General features: G+C 34.8%; 1 pseudogene; it reads left to right on the plus strand.

The window, feature by feature from the left end:
• The window catches only part of LOC140003090 (uncharacterized), a 30354-nt pseudogene extending 11087 nt beyond the window's left edge, over nt 1-19267 (plus strand).
• Nucleotides 19268-20137: the final 870 nt, after the last annotated feature.

Below are 20137 nucleotides of genomic sequence, written 5' to 3' on the forward strand. Positions count from 1 at the left end.
ACATATTCATTATTACTTCTAGAAAAGGCAGGGTTATTATAATTAGTTCCCAGAATCCAAACCCTCCTACTGGTGCATGCGTATCAGTCTCTGGTGGTCCCTCTGGGGGTCTCTTGTGCTGAAGGCTCGTAGTCTTCCTCCCAGGCTTTTTTTCTTGTCCTTCTCCTTTGTCCATCTTGGCCAGATGTCAGAAACTTGTGCAGCGTCCCCTGCAAGCTTTGTCTTTTAGTCATCCTTCAGCTTTCCCCTTCACCTTAATCTCTTGGCCAGATATCATGTTCCATGCAATAGTCATAATAGTTAGCAGTTATTCTGAAACCCCTTTGTTCTCTTATTGACACAAATTGCTGGACTATTCCTTTGCAAGATACAAGAACTGTATACATTAACCACTCTGTTTTGCTTAGACTTGTGGTTATACAAGGGTATGTAAGACAGAAGGTCACATCCAGCATACCTTGTGGCCCTAGCATTGTTCCATATTGACACGAATCAGATGAACTCATTTCACAACAGCATGGTAGAATCAGTTTCAAAAAAAACCTCAGGCAGTGTCCTTTCATCCAGATTTGAAGGACACACCATTTTAATGAAGGTGCTATGACCAAATCAGATAAATACATGTTCAGAAGGTTTTATACATCTAACTAGTTATGGTGCAAGTAACTATAGCAATTGTGCATGCAAATCTACCATGGATTTGTGCACATACTGTTTAGAAAATTAGATCATAAATCCATCAAGGGAAACACTCAACCAAATCGATTTTATCATTAACAACCAAAAGGCCATATTCTCCAGTTCAACAGAAGAGAGGATCAATGCAACAAAATAGTGACAGATTTTAAAATACATTTTAATTTGATCAGACTTTCAGGAACTACTTTAGTATTGACTAAACTCTGATTTTGAATTCAGCGATAAAACTCCCATTAACTGTAATGATAGGAGAATTCCGAAATAGTAATTCTTTTAAGGAGCATCTTGTCAATGAAACAAAAGGCTTTACTCAATATTTTGAATGCACAAGAAAAAAAATATAGCTACATATATACACACCTCGCTTTAACTGGATAGTCAAGACAGGTTTTCTTCTATGTAGGTTCTATCTTGGTTTATAACTTCTAAGAAGAGATAGTTCTAACAATGAAAGTTCAGGAGTAAATGTTGGAAGTATTTGGAGAAAATGTATATTCTTTGGTTTAAAAATGTTGTCTTGTATTATATAACCTCAAAGGATATAGATCTAAAATAAAAGGGATGTACTCAGAAACATTTACTGATCTTTATTAGTTAAAAATAGTCAGCTACTGGAATACCGATTGCAGAATGTGAATGAAAGTAGTGTTGAAGTAAAAGCATGCCATAATTATTATTGAAGTCAGACACACCATCAAATCTCTTAAGTTCTCCACTGATGGAAGTCAGCCTAGATTCTCTAGAAAACTCGAGGCATTTGCATATATGCATATTACCTTCCAAGCTGAACAGACAAGTAGTCTATTATAGGTTTGGTACTAGGAACCCCTTTTCCAACTGTTTTCCGATTATGTGTGTTAAGCATTTGTAGTATTGCTGTCTGAATTTCTCTGTCTGCCAAAAAAAGAAGACTGAAACTTGCCCCACAGAAGGATGGGGTAATTCTGAAAGTGTTGTTAAGTGCTCTGAAGGCAAAAACTGCATTAAAGTTAACTGTGTTCCTGGAGCAATCTGAATCAGCCAAGGAATTCACAAATTGCAGTAAGAGTTCTCTGCTGTATTCTTGTTGCTGATAACAGCATCAGCATTGGCCAACAGCACAATGTATGAAGACTGAATTTCTGGAGAGGTAGAATGTTTTTCAGTTTCTGCTTTCAATGTGGGAGATAAGTGAGTTCTCATCTCTGAAAAGTGGAACATCTGAAAAGGCTTCCGTAGGTCTATATTTCCTGATCCAATGACTGCTTGTCTAGAAATGTAGACACAAAACCTAAATCACTCTACAGTTAACATGATGCTGTTATTTTTTTTTCTGGAACTTAATTCTTTGCACCTACTCTTCGCACTTTTTTTGTTTTGCTGTAGAGTACTGGGTAACATAGTATGGGTAGCATAGTTTGAATGCTTTGATTTCTATCTGACAAATGACAAAAACAGCATGAGGAAAAGGCACCATAAAACAATATTCATTTTCTTATCCATTCTTACAACAAATAACATACCCAGTTGATAAAAGTCGACACAGGAAGGCTTTGCTTACGTTTCTCTCAGCCTTTCGGTGTGCTAGGCCATTCAGCTGTGTAATTAGCTGCTTGGCCATTTTATTAGACTCAATTATATGTCTAGATCACATACACCTAAGGTTCATATATTACTCTAAGAAGTTAGAATTTAAAGAATTTCAAGTCTTAGATACATCGTTATTCTAATGTGGAGCATGCACTGCCTGCTTTCAATAAAGGAACAGATGTCAATACTGCACCATAACCAACTTCTAAAATTGGAGAACTAGAAACTTATTTGGTTAGTTCCCTTTATGTACTATGTTGAAGAATTTAGAAAAAATAATAAGCATTTCTATGAAGTTCTGCATATATTTGTTCTATAATATCATACTCTCTCAGCAGAATGCACACACCACTTAAAAATTAAGCCATTTTGTGATTGAAAATACATGAAATACCTAAAAATACGGCAGACTAGGTTGCTATCTTAGCAGACTGATGAAATGTGATCATGTTTTTCTGTGTTGGAAATCATGGTTTCGGTTAGAGGACAGATAGCTATAAAAAAAAAAAAAAAAAAAAGTTGAAATTATTTTAATGAAAATCATAGATATGGAAGAACAGACAGAAATGTCCAGTAGGTTCAAGTAACAAAAATTGTGAACAGGTTTGTTTTTATATAAATTCTTTTGTCTTCTCAGTTCTGTATAAGGCAATACATCCAAACTAAAGTGTAACAATCACTATGGTAGCTGGGTGGTGGAGAGCCATGCATTGATGTATGGCTCCCCAACCATGGTGGCATGGTTGGGGAGCCATGCATTGATGTAAATTATTGCTATCGAGATCTTTTGTCACCTTAAATTTACCAGACACTCCAACAACTCAAGTGTAGGAAGGTAAATTAAATAACAATTAGCAGTGTTTCAATGTAGAAGCACCATCTGTGCCATGCCAGCAATCACAGCCTGTTAGAAAGTGCAGTTCATTTAGCTGCTTTGCGCTTGGTGCAGCACTGGCACTGTTTGATAATGAATGTACCCTCTTTGTTTAGCTATCATGATTCATTGTATTCGCAATTTAGTGATCACAGTGTTTTGAACTCTGTTAATTCAAGCTGCAGCTGCGTTTCTAGATTATGTAGAGACGTTTCTTAAGTACAAACTATCACACTTTTTTTTAGTTTCTTAGGCAAGATAGGTTATAACTGATACGTGAACTTGAGTTAAAGGAATTTCCTAGAAGTAAAGACAATGGTCATGTAAATTAATTCATGTAAGAAAGATACACTCTACTTCTAAAATATTCCTGTGTGTTTTTTTTTATAACCTGATAATCGTTTTTCAAATTATCACGGCAAATTGTGATCCACCCAACCTATCACAACCTACACATCAGAGACTTATTATTGTAACAATGTTGATGCAAATTTTTCTTCTGGAATAACGTATGTAAAAAGAAGAAATATGTGTAGAAAGAAAAACTGGTGGAGTTGTTCAAGGTATGTGGAAATAATAGTGGGCAGTGATTTATAACAGGTTATAAAAGCTTTGGTCTAAATTGAGCCAAAAATAAATAAATAAATAAATAAATAAAGCTATTAGATCAAACTGAGATCCAAAGCCTTGAGTTCACTTTTTTTTTTTTTTTTTTTGTCTATTATGAAATTAAAAGGACTAAGTAAATGGAAATAGCTGGCTTTCCTTTTTTTCTGTTGCTTAGCTTAGAACATTTTTTTAATATTTCTACATTACAAACTGTTGAATTAATGAATAGATTATTCTTAGAGGGTTAGTTTATAAATTCAGAAAATCACTTTGTGTTTGATTATGGTCCCTTTTCTATCCCTTTGCTTTAAGCTGTTCATTGGATGGCAAGAAATAACTATTTGTAGTAAAAACATTTCCCAGGCTAAAAATTAACCTTGTAGGAAAATATTTGGTCCATAACCTTGAGTGCATCTTTCTAAACTAAGTATATGTAAGAGAGCCATTTTAAGAACAGTACATTAGATTCTAGATACTGCCTCTTTTCGTAATTGAGGCTATGAGTATTAATTCCCCAACCTGAAAATTAAACTGTGATGTTCTGGCAGAAAAAAAAAATGCTTTTTTATTTTTCATTGAAACCTTAAGAAAATTAAAGATGGGTGACATCAGCAATAGGTAGACACAGTGCTGCTGGACTACTGTCCAGCAACTCCTGTCTTATGGCCTTCACCTGAAACTTACATGTAACCCATTATTACATCCTCCTTCAGTACCAAGTTCTACTTTCTTAGTAAAATAGAGCTTTTGTAGAGCAATAGCAGGAAACCTACTACCAGGAACTGCTTGTTTGCTGTGTATTTTATTCATTCCTTACAACCACTAGTCATGTGATTTATTTTTTTCTCTTTCACATTTACTGGATAATATTGAGGCATGTATCAACTTTTGGCTCTCCAAACACATTTAAAAGGCGTATAACTGACTTTGAGAATAAAGAAGTATGTGCCATTCTGGGCATTGTATAATGCAAGATTTTTGAAATCAGTGGATAGATTACAGTGAATAGATATAATAGAATGCAAAGCAAATTTGAAACTGTCATTGTATATGTATAAGAAGCATTGTTCTTATACTTTTACTTTTATAACCTGTTTTGATTTTTTTCCGAGATATTTCTTTGTTTTTAACCTTATCCTGTCAGAGATATTAGGTGATACATATTCTTTTAGAAAGAAATATAATTTTGTGGGTATTTTTTAGCATTTATTACTCATTAATACAGTGGAAATGGCCCTTTTTCACTGTAGAAATATCTTAGAAAACAGATTATGAGCTCAGTCTTTATCTTTCACAGGGACCTCCTGGAGCAACTGGCGCTGAAGGCAGACAAGGTGAAAAAGGTGCAAAGGTAACACATACATTTTATTTTTTTAGTAGGAGCATGAAAATATAAATTATATATAAATGAAAAGTAAGTTGCTTATCATTCACTGAGTGTGAAACTTATTGAAGTAATAATATGTAAACTGTAAAATCCAAATTAGGATCCAGAATTAGTAGCAGTACATAACAGAGCCCATGGTGGACTCTGACCAGTACAGGCCCAACTTAGCTCACCCCTGTGGAAAAGAAGGATAAGCATGCTTTGCTGAAACCCCCCTGCTTATATGAGGCTATCATAATTTCATTCAGAAAAATGTTCTGGAACACTGTTTTGGAATATCTTTTGAAAAATGGATTGAGGAAACTTTGTTCTCACTTTGCAGCTACTGTGCCAATCTTAGTCCAATTTTCCTTTCTGACCTCTTGCTTATGTTCTTTCTAGGGTGAACCTGGTGCAGAAGGGGCTCCTGGAAAAACGGGTCCAGTTGGTCCTCAGGGACCTGCAGGAAAACCTGGCCCGGAAGGTCTTCGAGGTATTCCTGGCCCTGTGGTGAGTAAACTGAACATATAATAATATTTTAAATGTTGTATTTCTCGTATATTCTCCAGTAACACAAATATTATGTTCTCTCTAGGGAGAGCAAGGTCTACCTGGAGCACCAGGTCAGGATGGCCCTCCTGGGCCTCTGGTGAGTACCTTTCCATTCAGTATCAGAACAGAAAAGGAAACTTTTAAAGGACATCATTAAGATGTCTGTGTATATTACAGAAAAAATAATTTATAAGTCAGTTCTTAGCACAAAGTTTCTATTCTTCTGTCGTGTTAGAAACTGATGCATATGACTTCCTTCATTCTAGTGCTCTACTTCAGTAGGTAGCTATATTGATTTATACCAGCTAAAGAGTGAAATAAGGCAGTATAAAACCAAATTCCTGAAATCCCCGCAGTAGAATTCAGAATAAAACCAGTGAAGCTTACTATCAAAAAAATCTACTTTAGTGTCCACATCAGCAAAGCTTAATATATTAAATCATTTTGTTTCCTTAACAGTGATAAATTCTATACATCCATTGATTTTAACGACTGCCAGTGTATGAAAGCATTATTCCTAGGGAAAAGATTAGATCATATCTATTCTTTAGAGAAAGAAAAAGATTAATTCTGAAGTAAGGCCAAAAAGATACTTCTACCTAAGAAGAAAACATGCTAGTTTTATAAAAATGAACAGCAGCATCCAGTCTGTTTTTCATTGTGGCAGACCCAGGAAATAAAATTCATGAGCAAAGCATTTAAAAGAGTCTGAATGAACCAAGCTCCCGGTTTCTAGAGCATTGGCTAGAGCTGGATACCCCATTTCTCTTGGATTCAACCCCCTTTGCTTACAGCAATGCCAGTAGAATGACATACACTTTGTTGGCCATTCTCGTTTTCTTTATGCTCTCAAGCATTTATATTAATGCTCTTTACATTAACATTGTTTTATAATGTAGCAGAAGGTACTGAGTGGTGCAGCTGTGAGACTCATAAAATATCGTTGCTGATACATAAGCAGTATAGATCAAATAGGAAGATATCAGACAAAATAGTTATCTGCATTGGCTGTTCCTATGAGCAAAATAATGCAACTCCAATTTTAACCATGCTGTTAGATAAAATCAAAGTCACCTTTCATGAGGAATTTTTCTGTTATTTCAGCTAGAATTGAGTTTATATGATTTCTGGTTAATAAATTTGATAGCAACCTGTTAGTCCTAAAAAGCATATTGAGATGTTTTTAGAGAACTGTTTATACTGTAAGGCAAGTTATTGGTAGCTTTGTAAATTACTTCTACGCACTGACCTAATTGCTGTAAAACTTGGACAAAATACCTTCTTGTTAGGTTGCCTTGAACATTGTATGGCAAACTAGCCAAGTATATTTTGCTATGTGTTATTAATATGATTAAAGCAAGGAAAGCTTTTAGATGACATAACATACTATAAAATTATATCATTATTTCTATTTACACTTGCTATTTTAGTACATTTTTCTACAAAACTAAAAAAAAAAAAAGCACTGTGAGCACAAATTACAAAATATTGATGATATTCAAAAAATATTTTGAATTACAAAATATTGATATCATTATGTGTAGAAATTCAGATCCAAACTATATGGCCAGCATTTTATTTCTTCACAGGTCAAACAAAGGTGATCCAATTTAGTGAAAAGTTCTTATCTCTCTTTCTCTCCAAATTCACTGAAGTAGAATTTACCTATATTATCACAGTTGAATGACACACAGGGAATAAGTAACTTCAAAACAAAACATAAACTGTTAAAGTTAGGTGGAAAAAAAATAAAGTTACGCTCTGAAGACATCTTACAGTCTGCGAGCAGTGCTATCACATTAAATTTTACTAAATTTTAGTAAAATATACTCTTTGTTATTTTGAAGATTAACTATGCTAACATGGATAATAAGATTACCTTAGGATACTAGGTGTTAAGGGCCTATCCTCTATTTCAGATATGATATGATTCTTAAAGGCAAAAGGAAAGGTTGTGTGTATGAAATGTGAAGGAAATCCCATGTTTCTTTTCCTGTATGGCCTTAAGAGGATACAGGTCTTTGGGTAGCAGTAACACTGAAAGTTTTTGCTCTTATGCCATATACACAAACTGAAAATCTTTCCAGAGAGCATTCCCCAGTAAGAAGTTAGAGTCCAATAAAACATTATTCGGCAGTAAGAAACATCCATTTCTCACGTCAGTCACTAGAAGCCTCCAAATACATCATCAAAATCAAAATCTCCCTTTTAACATTCAATTCAAATATGAAGCTGAGCGTATTATCTATCCCAAATGCACTGGCTTCTTGTCAGCTCAGCAAGAACTTTTTTAGATGTACTGCTGCAACTTAAACTTTTTTTTTTTTTTTAAGTAAGTAAAATTTATAACATAAATGTTGTTGAGATGAGGTCTCCTTCCTTCCATTCCCTTCCTCCCCAGCAGTTTGCTATCAGGAGAAGAGCATGAGAGTAGATTTACAGTAGAGCACAATACACTGCAGGTGAGAATGCCTGATTCTGTATTCCAGAGGCTTTAAAATTTCACCTTTTATTCATGAATTATGTATTTGTCTGGGCTTTTGCATCTAATGATATTCTGAAGTAGAGATGGAAAGGATACACACTGAATAATATTTTGTACATGAAGTGTTATGGCACTTTTGAGTTTGTGCCAGGTTGAAAAGGTCACTTATTACTGCTATCCATATCATAACTTCACAGATGTCCACTGCCAGCAGGAGACTAATAGTGATGAGATACTGACTTAGTTTAGCAGCTCAGCTCCTAATGCATACATGTTCAGTGTGAGATTAATAGCCTCTGAGAAATGAATATCTTTTTGGTACTTGCATATACGTTGCATAGCCTGAATTTTTCACCTCATTCTGTTCAAATTGTAGAAAGCTATCATTGCTATTCATATGAACCTCAGAAAATATCTTGGAATGGTGTCTGTATAGCAGTAATTCAAGAATATTCAAAATTCAATATTATTGTATCATTTATAAGATCTATAAATATATATATATATATAAGTACATGCTTATGACACACTGTCTATCAAATTCTCTTATAATTTTATGTGAATTTTATAAATTTTATAAAATTTTATAATTCTCTTATAATTTTATGTCATCAGTTTTAATTTTTTTCTAGGTATCTTCTAACTTCCAAGGGGTCTAACTTTTTAAAAATTAGAAAATGGTTGTAGCAAAATAGGGCATAATGTTTCTCTTATATTCCACCACATAAAAAGTTTTTAGAATATTGAATTAAAATTCCTAAACAGTGTCAAGGAATTAAAAATCTAATATGGTCATAGGTTGGATTGCTATTAGAGACAGGAAAATATTAAGACCCCTTAAGTTAGCTGAGGCTAAAACTTCAGAAATACTGATTGCAATTCTGAACATCATATTCAAAACATTAATTCAAACTAATGACTGGTAGAAATTCTGAACTTCTGAAAGCCTACTGAAATACTGCTCTGTGAATATTTTATTCATTTCTATCCTTTCAGGATACCCTACAAGTGCATACTATGTAGCCGAATATTCTCATATGATTGGGGAAATAGATGAACTCTACTTAAGCATGTGTTTTAGAAGAGTTTGTAGTCTACAGATCCATTATCATTGATTAATTTAAGTATGTTGATAGTTCCACAGCATGTCTACCTTCTCAGGACCAGTTAAGTCAAAACCCTTGTAAATCTGAAAGAAATAAAACCACCAATGTCAACTGGATTACTCTCACTTTTAATCTTTTTTTTTTTTTCCTGTTAATCAGACTCTCAGCCTCTTAAGGTATGATTCCATACCTTAAGTATGGAATCAAACTATGAAGTAGTTCTCCAACAAAAAAAAATATTGAGGAGCAGTTACTATAAACAATCTGATTTTTATTCTGCAATAATATTTTTGAGCTGTAGTAAACTGGTAGAAAACAAGGGATATTTTATACTGTCTTATGATATAAAGGGCTAAAATAAGAAACTGGAGAAGATACATACTACTGTCTGGATAGGTACATCAACTAAGGTGGAAGTAAAAATAAAGCATATCATGTAAACACAAGCAAAATTAAGCTAATCAACAAAAATTCAGTTGAAATGTTTGAATATCATATAGCTTACTGAATGCTTTCAGTGCAGTTCAAAAATTTAATTGACCTTTTCCTTCTTTATAGATTTCTAATTATAGAGAAATTTAAATGCTACAGCAGCATCTTTATGCCTTTTTAAACATACACATCAATATTATCTTGAGCCCTAAATCACAGCCATCAACCACTGAATGCCTCCACAGTTTGAATTACTCTGCCTTTAAAATATTTCAAGAAAACATGATTTGTGCAGTATGTAAAAACTTACTTTTACATTTCTTCCCTTGTTTTATTTAGGGTCCACCTGGCTTACCTGGCCTGAAAGGAGATCCAGGTTCTAAAGGAGAGAAGGTATATGAGAATGTCTATATTTTTATTCATTGTTTGTACCTTTGTTGTTTTGGCCCAGTCTAAAGGACTATAAAATTAGGAGAAAGAAATGCTGTGGTGTTTTGTTTGTTTGTTTGTTGTTTTACTTGTTGTTGTTTTGTATCAGAAAGCAAGACAACCTTAGCTATCTATCGATCAGCTTTCCATAGCTTTCGTGGTAATTGTGAAGTTTTCAGTAACATCTGATATCCTGGAGATATGTAGAAAGAAAAACATTACTGCCTGTATGGTAATCTAATGACCATACAAATTTTTTTCCTTTCAATGAAAACTCCAAAAACTGATGTAAAGAGAACCTTTGGTTTCACAATAAATAAATAAATAAATGGAAATTAAAATTATTAGAGAATTTAATTTTATAACAACAAAATGCAAATATTTTTCAGCTATATTTTCTTTTTGAAATAATGGATCGAGAGATCTGGAATACCATTTTCTAATAGAGTCCCAACAATTTATTGATTGCTTGTTCATCAGGGAAGAACCGTATAGAGAAAAGGATATGAATATATCTTGTGAATTATGATTTTTGTTTATATGGTTAGGTCAGCTGTTTATACAGCTCTATTACCTGTGGAATCCAATGTGCAACTCTGTAATATGCTTATAAGTATCAAAATATAAAAGGTGGTATGTAATCTGTATCTATAGGTATTATTATTTCTGCATCCGTTTCAGAAAGGACTATGGTGCACTTTGATCTCTTTCACTGAATAAGCATTCACAGCTTGCAAATAATCTTAAAAAGCCAACTAACATTTAATATGCTCACAGAGTAATTTTTTCAAGTTAATTGATAACTAGCAACTGTGATGTCATTTGAAAGTTTTAATTTGTGTGTTTGCAAAGCACATCTACTTTATATATATTGAGTTCTCACTCTTTCTTCTATCTTGTTTAGGGACATCCTGGTTTGATTGGCCTGATTGGACCTCCAGGAGAACAGGGTGAAAAGGGTGATAGGGGTCTTCCTGGCCCACAGGGGTCTCCTGGAGCCAAGGGTGACGCAGTAAGTAAAACATGTGCTTTCATTCAAGTTATATGCATGTCTTTTTTGAAAGAGACATATAAAGTTACTATAAACACTTAACACCAGACTTTCCTCCTAGAGGTTAAAGCTTTCCTAGACAATGGACAAACACAGTGAAGCTATACAACTTAAAACCAGGTCATAGAGCATTTCAGGAGGAGGAAACATACACCTAAGTTAGGGATGAGATAACACTAACAGCACCAATCTTGTTATGTACTACCCAGAATAGCCTCTCTTCTCCTAGTTATAAAGTCATGTTTTAAGCCTCTATGTAAAAATTGAGGCTTCAAAGATGATCTGAACGTGAACAGAGTTGTGACTATAAATGTTGGAGCATGAGAACAAATATATGCAACTCAAACTGTCAGATCATATTTCAAAGACTATTTTGGACACTAGCGAATAGCCTAAATTAAAACTCACCAGGGCTGGACACTTACTAGGACTACCTTTTTGATACATATGCATTTCTGAATCCAGTCTACTATGTAAAATGTATTTCTGGACTTATTCTCTTATTCTTTCTTAGGGAATTTCTGGTCCTGCTGGTCCACTTGGACCCCCTGGTCCTCCTGGTTTACCTGTAAGTTACTTCATCCAGTCCTCCTGTTCAAAACACTCACATGTTGTGTGGAAGATACTCCAACTATGTGCCTATGTTCTTCCCCATAGGGTCCTCAAGGTCCAAAAGGTTCCAAAGGATCCAGTGTGAGTAATTCTCCTCCATATTTTCTGTCTTTGTACTTAATTTCCATGTGTTATTTTTTAACATTATGTAATATGGTTAATATTACATTTCTTTCATTCCTTTATAGGGCCCTGCTGGTCAAAAGGGTGACAGTGGTTTACCTGGTCCACCTGGTCCTCCAGTAAGAACTCTTACTTGACATAAAAGCACATTGTACTGACATGACCTGTTTTGACAGGCTTTGAAAACAACACTTGTGAACTTGCAGATAAGGAACATATTAATGATTGTTTGAAAATAAATTTGTCAGGAAACAGAAATCCACCACACATATAAATACATTGTCTGCTCTGAAAAAAATCCATTAGAAATAACAAAAAATGCAATGATGATTTAATGTATCATATGGAAGCACAGAAAACAGAATGATTTCAGTTTCCTGCTGTTAATACTCTCCTGTTTCTACTACTTCTTCTCCATAGCATAAAAATCTAAAATGAAAACAGTCAAAATCTGAATGAATTGTTTCAATTTTCTGAAATGAAGTACTGCTTTATAGACCCCAAGTGGAATTTTAAAATTTTATCATAGGGAACACCCACAGTTTTGTTCGCTATAGGCTATGCCTCTGCTTCAGGTAATTGCTGGGGATGAAAAGGCAATCACAAATGAGTTCTTCACTTGCATGAGGGCAACATACTCTTCCCCAAACAGCAATGGAGTGGGATGAGTTTAGAGCAAAACAATGTTTTGGTCTGCCACGATCTGTTTTGGCATAAATATGAATGAAATAAGTAAAATAAATAAATTGTAGAAGCTCTGTTCAAAGCATCTTCATGTCATGTTCTTTCGTCTTCCTCTGTGTATTTACACATCTGGAAAACCAACAGAAACGGTAAACATATGTTTTCCATTCAGGGTCCTCCAGGTGAGGTAATCCAGCCACTGCCAATCCAGTCACCTTAAAAGACTAGAAGATCTCCTGATTATATGGTGTCTGATGCTGGTGATAACATTCTGGATTATTCCGATGGCATGGAAGAGATATTTGGTTCATTGAATTCACTGAAACAAGACATTGAACATATGAAGTATCCAATGGGCACTCAGAACAACCCAGCCCGAACTTGCAAAGACTTGCAACTCTGCCACCCAGACTTCCCAGACGGTATGTTAATATTGCATGATGAAGGCAAACAAGGCTGAAGTTATGATCTGCTATGATACTTTGGCAGAATTATTAATTATTGATAGATGGTTAATATAGTTGCTCAATAAATACAGTGTCACTAAATCCATTTTTGCAGGTATAAAAGGGTTCTGTTTATAAAATGTGAGTATAGATATGTTCTGTTGGTAACAGCCGTTATTCTTTAAATACAAAACCAGAAAAAAAAAAAAAAAAGATTGTTCAGGAAGGTAGGCCTTGCATTTCCAGAATTATCTAAACGGGAGAGGAATAAAAGATTGATGCCATTTAGATCAATGAAAGTAAAATCACAAATGTCAGCATACTGACATACTGCATAGATTCTAGTTTTTAAAAGAAATGACAATTATTTTAGCAACTGCTTAGTATAATATAGGAAGCAGCACAGATATTATACTCTCAAGAAGTTACTACTCTTTTATCCTTAGAAACAATAATTCAGTCCAGAATGGCCTCTGTTAGTTCCATGTCATTCAGCAAATGGACATTCAAGTTTCTCTAGTACTGTTTAATGCTACTAAGCACTAGCATAAAAAAATGCAGAATAGTGTGAATTCACTGTGCTCTGAAGGACTGTTTTTCATTATATTCTGTTTTCTTTTTTTTATAACTGAATTTACCCCCTTTGGAAAAGTTTTCAATGAAAGCCAACCTTCACACAATTTTCAAGCTTTCATACTTTTTTTCTATTGCAATGGATATTTTTTCCCAGTTCAGAGCAATATTTTTCTGTTTTTAAATGGGAGAAAAAATAGATTTTGACAGCTTAATAATACTCTGTTGTTTTCACTCTAGATAGATAAAAACAGATGGTTGCCTTGAGGAGTAGTTAAGCAGTGTGTGCGCTATATAAAAAGTACATATTTTACAATTCAATACCTCTGTAATAATGAATGGTTTTTATAAAACACGTTTGTCTTCTTCATTTAACAGTATTTGCTTATTGTTTGGAGCTTTCTTCAAATCAAAGGAATTTTATTCTGGTTAAAATAAAAGTAAATGCAGTCATTAAAATACAAAATTCTGCATGGGCAAGGCTTGCATGTAGGAAAGACTGTTTTCAATAAATACAGCCTGAATAAATAGAATTTTAAAAATATGATAAATGATTTTTCTATGCTCTGTATTCAGAATACAGAACCAGTAAAAGGATTTGTCATGCCTCTTCAAAACCTCTACTATTTGCCTGAAAGTCGATTAGAACATTAGTGTCAGAAAATCTTTGCTTTCCTGCTGTGAAACTATCTGGAGATAAGGATCCACATCACAGAAATCATCGTTATAATTAGAATAGTGGATTTTAAAATGTGCTGATTTTAAATGGACCTCAGATTGACTGCACCTCTCTTTCATCCCCAGCCTTTACTTGCCCTAGCATTCTAGGGCCGGAATCCTCAATCATACCAATCTGTTGTGGTTTAACCCTTGCAAGCAGCTATGAACCACACAGCAGATTGCTCACTGCCCCCTTCCACCTGGCTAGATGAGAATTGAAAGGGCAAAAATTAGAAAACCTGTGGCTTGAGACAAAAACAGTTAATAAGAGAGAAGCAGAGAGAGAGAAGGAAAGGGAAAAGAAGGAAGGGAACAGAAGGAATGAAAGGGAAGGAAGGAAACAAAAGGAGTTAGATAAAAGTAGACTTTGATCCTGGTGTTATATTCCATAAACAGCAGCAGCAACAAACCACAAATGTAGGAGGTTCCATCAAAGAATCACGAAGCACTTCTTTCCTGTGATGATGACTGACCAATACTGAAGGTGACTTGCTCAGGAAGATTGTGGAGTGTCCCTCCTTAGAGATATTATAAAGCCACCTGGATGCGTTCCTGGGCAGCCTGCTTGAACAGGGGTTTGGATCAGATGACCTCCAAAGGTCCCTTCGAACTTCAACCATTCTGTGATTCTTTGAAAAGAACAGGTTGCTTTCACATCATTCAGATAACTTCACCATATTCTCTGGAGGGCTATTAGGTAGTAAAATCTGACTACAATCTTCCAAATACCATTTTTATGATCAAAGGCAAATCTTCTCTTTATGTTTTAGGGGAATACTGGATTGATCCTAACCAGGGCTGTTCTGGAGACTCCTTCAAAGTGTACTGCAATTTCACAGCAGGTGGGGAAACTTGCATCTACCCAGATAAGAAATCTGAAGGAGTAAGTACCAATCTGTGTTTTCAGTTGGCTGTTGACATATCCTACTATACTATTGCAATGTTGAACTAAACAGGATAATTACATTGTCACATTTTCATATAACTGTCTTTCTGATTACATTTAAATTTGCATAAATTTGAATGAAGCAGTAAAATGGTACACTGAGTTGACAAACAGCATTTCTACTCTTTTGCTTAAATAGAGCTTTTGTGCACCTGTTTGCTAACCTTCCGCTGCATTACATAATGTAGCCTAGCTGGGTGACAGGTTGAAATGCATAATCTAGAGTTTGTCACATAAAAGTTAAACTCTTACTATGTTTCTTTTGTGAGTTCATTTATATCTATTCATTTATAAGTATATGTAGAACGCTGTATATAAACAGTGTCCTCTGTCATTGGTATAAATTACCCCTGAGTGGTATATGGTATAGAGGAAGGCTTTCTAAAAGCTTATCCAAATGAGATAGATCTATCAGAATCAACACCAGTGAAAACTCTACTGTAGACACTCTTCACAGGAACAATTTACACTAACAATTTACCTGAATCTTATCAGATGACAACAGTGTCTCCTTTAAACAGAATTCTCCCTCTTTATAAGCTATCACCTTGGATTCCATTTAAAGTCACTAATCTGAAGGCATTCTATACCAGAAAAACATCCTATTTTAGTGTTTTTACAGAGGCTGAGAACTCAGAAAGAACCATTCTTTACTATCTTATGTGAAATTTGTCCCAGGTAATTTAAAAACTTATCTGTTAACATATGTTCTAAATATCTATATTTCCACTGTTTTACCACACAGGTTAGAATTTCATCATGGCCAAAGGAGAATCCAGGATCTTGGTTTAGTGAATTTAAGCGGGGCAAACTTGTAAGTGGCCATTACAGCATCCAGTTTTTCACAAATCAAGTATCAAAAATCCTTCAAAATCAATGGCAGGATCAAATATAAACAATAAGAAACTTAATACTTCTCAGCTCCAGCTCTTTTGCCCTAGATATTGTAGCAGTTACATGGCCTCTTGCCACTGGACAGCAGGCACCTGCCACTGTGCAGCAAACACACAACAATCCCGGTACTCACCCACCCAGCTGACAGTGTGATCTGGCTTCTGGCAGACCACACATTACCACTGAACCTAAGTAAAGCAGCTGCAGCACAAATCCCGTGCTTCAGTCTAAATAACTGGAAATATACTGAATATGCAAAAATGAGCCTGCAGGCTGACATAACTTTATAATTAACTAAAAACAGATTCCCAAAGAGATTCTGCTGTTTTTCGCTATATAGGGGTAGTTCTCTGTCTTGCCCATTAGAACAAAGCTAAAATATATAGTTCTTCGTCCTAAATATATTGCTATGACATGAACTACAGAGTCATAGCTTCATTGAACTTAAAAACCCCATAAAATGATATGTGTCGGTTTACTTTTTATTAAGGACAGTTATGTGGTTCTTCTGTCAAAAATAATTTTGTTTTGCATTTTAACAAAGGGAACAAATAAATGTTCATGTGAATTCTTCTATTTTCCAGCTTTCCTATTTGGATGTTGAAGGCAATTCCATTAATATGGTCCAAACGACATTCCTTAAACTACTGAGTGCCTCTGCCAGACAAAATTTCACTTACAATTGTCATCAGTTCGTAGCTTGGCATGATGCATCTTCTGACAGCTATGACAAAGCACTAAGGTTCTTAGGATCAAATGATGAAGAGATGTCTTACGACAACAATCCGTACATCAAAGCGCTTCATGATGGCTGTGCAGTAAGTAGACGTTCAGAATATTCTTTACAAAACCAACCTTTTGATTAAAATAGAAATCAAACATTCATTTATTTTACAGCTTTCCCCTGACAAAAAGCTTTCTAAAGGCTTTATTTTTAATAGACTACCTTTTAGTAGTTTTTAATTGCAGTTCACTTATTCAATTTTTATATATGAACAAAAGTCATTATTATTTTTGTAAGCCAAGCAACAGAAATGGAACAAACCTGGCATGAATACAGGCTGTCAGCACCAATGTGCTGAAACTAGACTATTTGCTAGTATGACCACAATATTAAAAGCAAACTAGCATAACAAGAGGGGGCAGTCCATGAGGAAAATATATTTACGTTATAAATAAAATCCTATGAAAATATAAACTTTACAGTTTGTATCATCTGATGCATGAAAGGTAATCGTTTATTAATTCCACACTACAGAGGTACAGTGTGGAGAGCTACAGCATGTTTACTCCTCTGATATATAACCATTTGCTTTTTTTTTTTTTTTTACTTTTTTTTTTAACAGTCAAGAAAGGGCTATGGAAAGACCGTGATTGAAATCAACACACCCAAAATAGACCAAGTGCCTATAGTTGATGTGATGATCAATGACTTTGGTGATCAGAACCAAAAGTTTGGATTTGAGGTTGGTCCTGTCTGCTTCCTTGGTTAAACTTAAGACAAAGATCAAATCAACAAAAATGTTGCACTTTGGTGCTACCAACCCACTTCCTGCCACATGCAAGTTTTGAATAAGGATGGCATAGAAAATGTCTTGCTGTGTATGTGTGTCTCATCTAGAAAGTTATTGTTGCCCTCGTAGGGCCAGAATCACATGACTTAAACTAACTTTGCAAGAATGCTGTGGCACAGACAGACAACATAGAGCTCACTTTATCAACACCACCCTTTGAATTCTTTTGGTGCTGTAAAAAAAAAAAAAAAAAAAAAAAAAAGACATGGTGCTCCTTCGATTACAACAGAGGTGTTATGAAAGTGTTTAATAAACTGTAATTATTCTATGTACAGTACTATACTGTTATTTCTCTGTCCATTTCCAAAACTTGCATGTGTCTCTGAATTGCATCTGGCTCTTATTTTATAATTACAAAACTACATTGTCAATACCGTGTATGTATTCTGAAAAAATAAAGATGTAATTGCCAGTGAAGCCAATTCCATTTTTGATTAATAATAAAATCCCTTTGTATATATTTTTGTTGAAGAGCTTTGTTATTTGAAGTCGCCAAAAAAACTTAAGGTGGCAAAACTGGAAGATCTTGAGCAGCACACTCAAATCCCTTTTCTGCTGATATTACTCCGTGATGATGAATTTCAATAATGAAAGCACTCTCAAAGGTGCTGTGTTCCATGGTGCTATACCTCAGACGTTTTTTTCTTTTCTAATTCCAGAATTTCATAAGAATCCTGTATATACCTAAAATAAACAAGTTTATATTTTTGGGTAGGGGAAACAAGTAAGAAAAAAAAATAAACAAAAAATTTCTGTTAAAATCTGTATCAATTAAATCATTCATATAGCTTTCTTTTTTTTTTTTTCTTAACGTTTCTCATCTGATTTTGTTTCCATTGTGCTTATTTGGTCTGCATAAGTATTAAAACTGGATTCAAAACAGTTATTTATGGATTTCTTGCAGTGTTTACTTAGATTTTTATGTAAGCAATAATGGATGTTTGCTTCTTGAACTGGATACTAGAAGTTCCACAGAATGGTCCTATACAATATTTGCCTGTCCCATTAATATGAATTATTTTTTCCTGTTATTTCAACTGAGGACCAGGGATGCAATATGTCTAGGTCATGTGATTCTACATAGTTGCTAAGCAACACATAGGGGACTGCTTCCTACAAAGCTGTCTTTGACCCGAACTGCTACCATTAGCTCTTAAATCTCACCCAAAAAGTTGGTTTGGCCTTCCCTCTGAATATTTTATTCAGGTAGCTGTAAGTAGAAATTACATTTTAACTTTGCAACACAAATCCTTTTGTAATTATTTTTCATAATATATGTAAGACTTGAAAATAAATGTTTGTTTCTATTTCTTATAAATTGTTAAATTAAATAGTACTAGCTTCTGCTGGCTCATTTCCAACTGGTTCTTTCTCATGCACGTTTATACATGTAAAAGTGAGATTTCAAAGGTCAACTTCTTGCTGTTCATATTTTCTTTTATTTTTGAACCAAAGTTTGTAACTGTCACCTCAAAGAGGAAAATACAAATTTTATTAATAAAATCAAGTCTTGTCTACCTGGATTGGCCATTCTTTTTCTTTTCATTGTCCAGACCTCACCCACTCTCGTTACTGTAACTTCACTCTGCTTCCAGACCATCCAGCCTCAAAAAAAACAATCTTACTGCATATCCTGCCAGGTACCGAGCAATAGTGCTAGGACAAGAAATGTTACCAGAGGAGATACTGATCCTGCTATTTATTGGCAGTACACAGCAGGGGCTGATCTATCTAACTTCACATTTACTTAATGCTGACCGCTGCAGCTACAAATCCATGCAGTACTATCAAAAGTCTTATGCAAGACCGAATCCTGAACTTCTTTACCCAGACACTGTCTTGCAAGCTACAGTGTCTGAGTGCTTCATCATCTTATTCTTATCCCTATAGGCTCCCACACGGTAGACCAATGACCCTATTTATTGATGGGAAACAGAAGACAAGAACTAGACCATGACCTAGAACATACTGCAACACATCTCCTGTACTTTCTTTTAGCTAGCTCAAGCAGAACTGGTGAGGAGTCCAAGGTAGAGACATGACTTATGTCACCTGGGACTACACAAGTTAAATTCCGTTTTCAAGCAAGCCTTTAAGAAAATAAGGATCAATTTTTTTCACACTTCAAGTGAAAAACCTGTTTAATCACAGAAATACATGACAGCTGGACTTTACCTCTAGAAGCTAACTAAACAGAAATTGGATGTTCTGTGATCTTGAGGTTTCATGCTACCGCAGACCAGACTGGAACGTATTGCTTTAGGCTGCTTTGAGCCTCTCTTTAAACAGAGAAAAGCCATAGTGGAGACGGCATACATTTTCCTCACTGCAAACAAGTATGTCACTGTAATGTTGCATGGAAATGCAGCAAGTAGACACACAGCACCCTCAAG

This window comes from Anas platyrhynchos, chromosome 8 (genome assembly GCF_047663525.1).
Source record: "Anas platyrhynchos isolate ZD024472 breed Pekin duck chromosome 8, IASCAAS_PekinDuck_T2T, whole genome shotgun sequence".
NCBI lineage: Eukaryota > Metazoa > Chordata > Aves > Anseriformes > Anatidae > Anas > Anas platyrhynchos.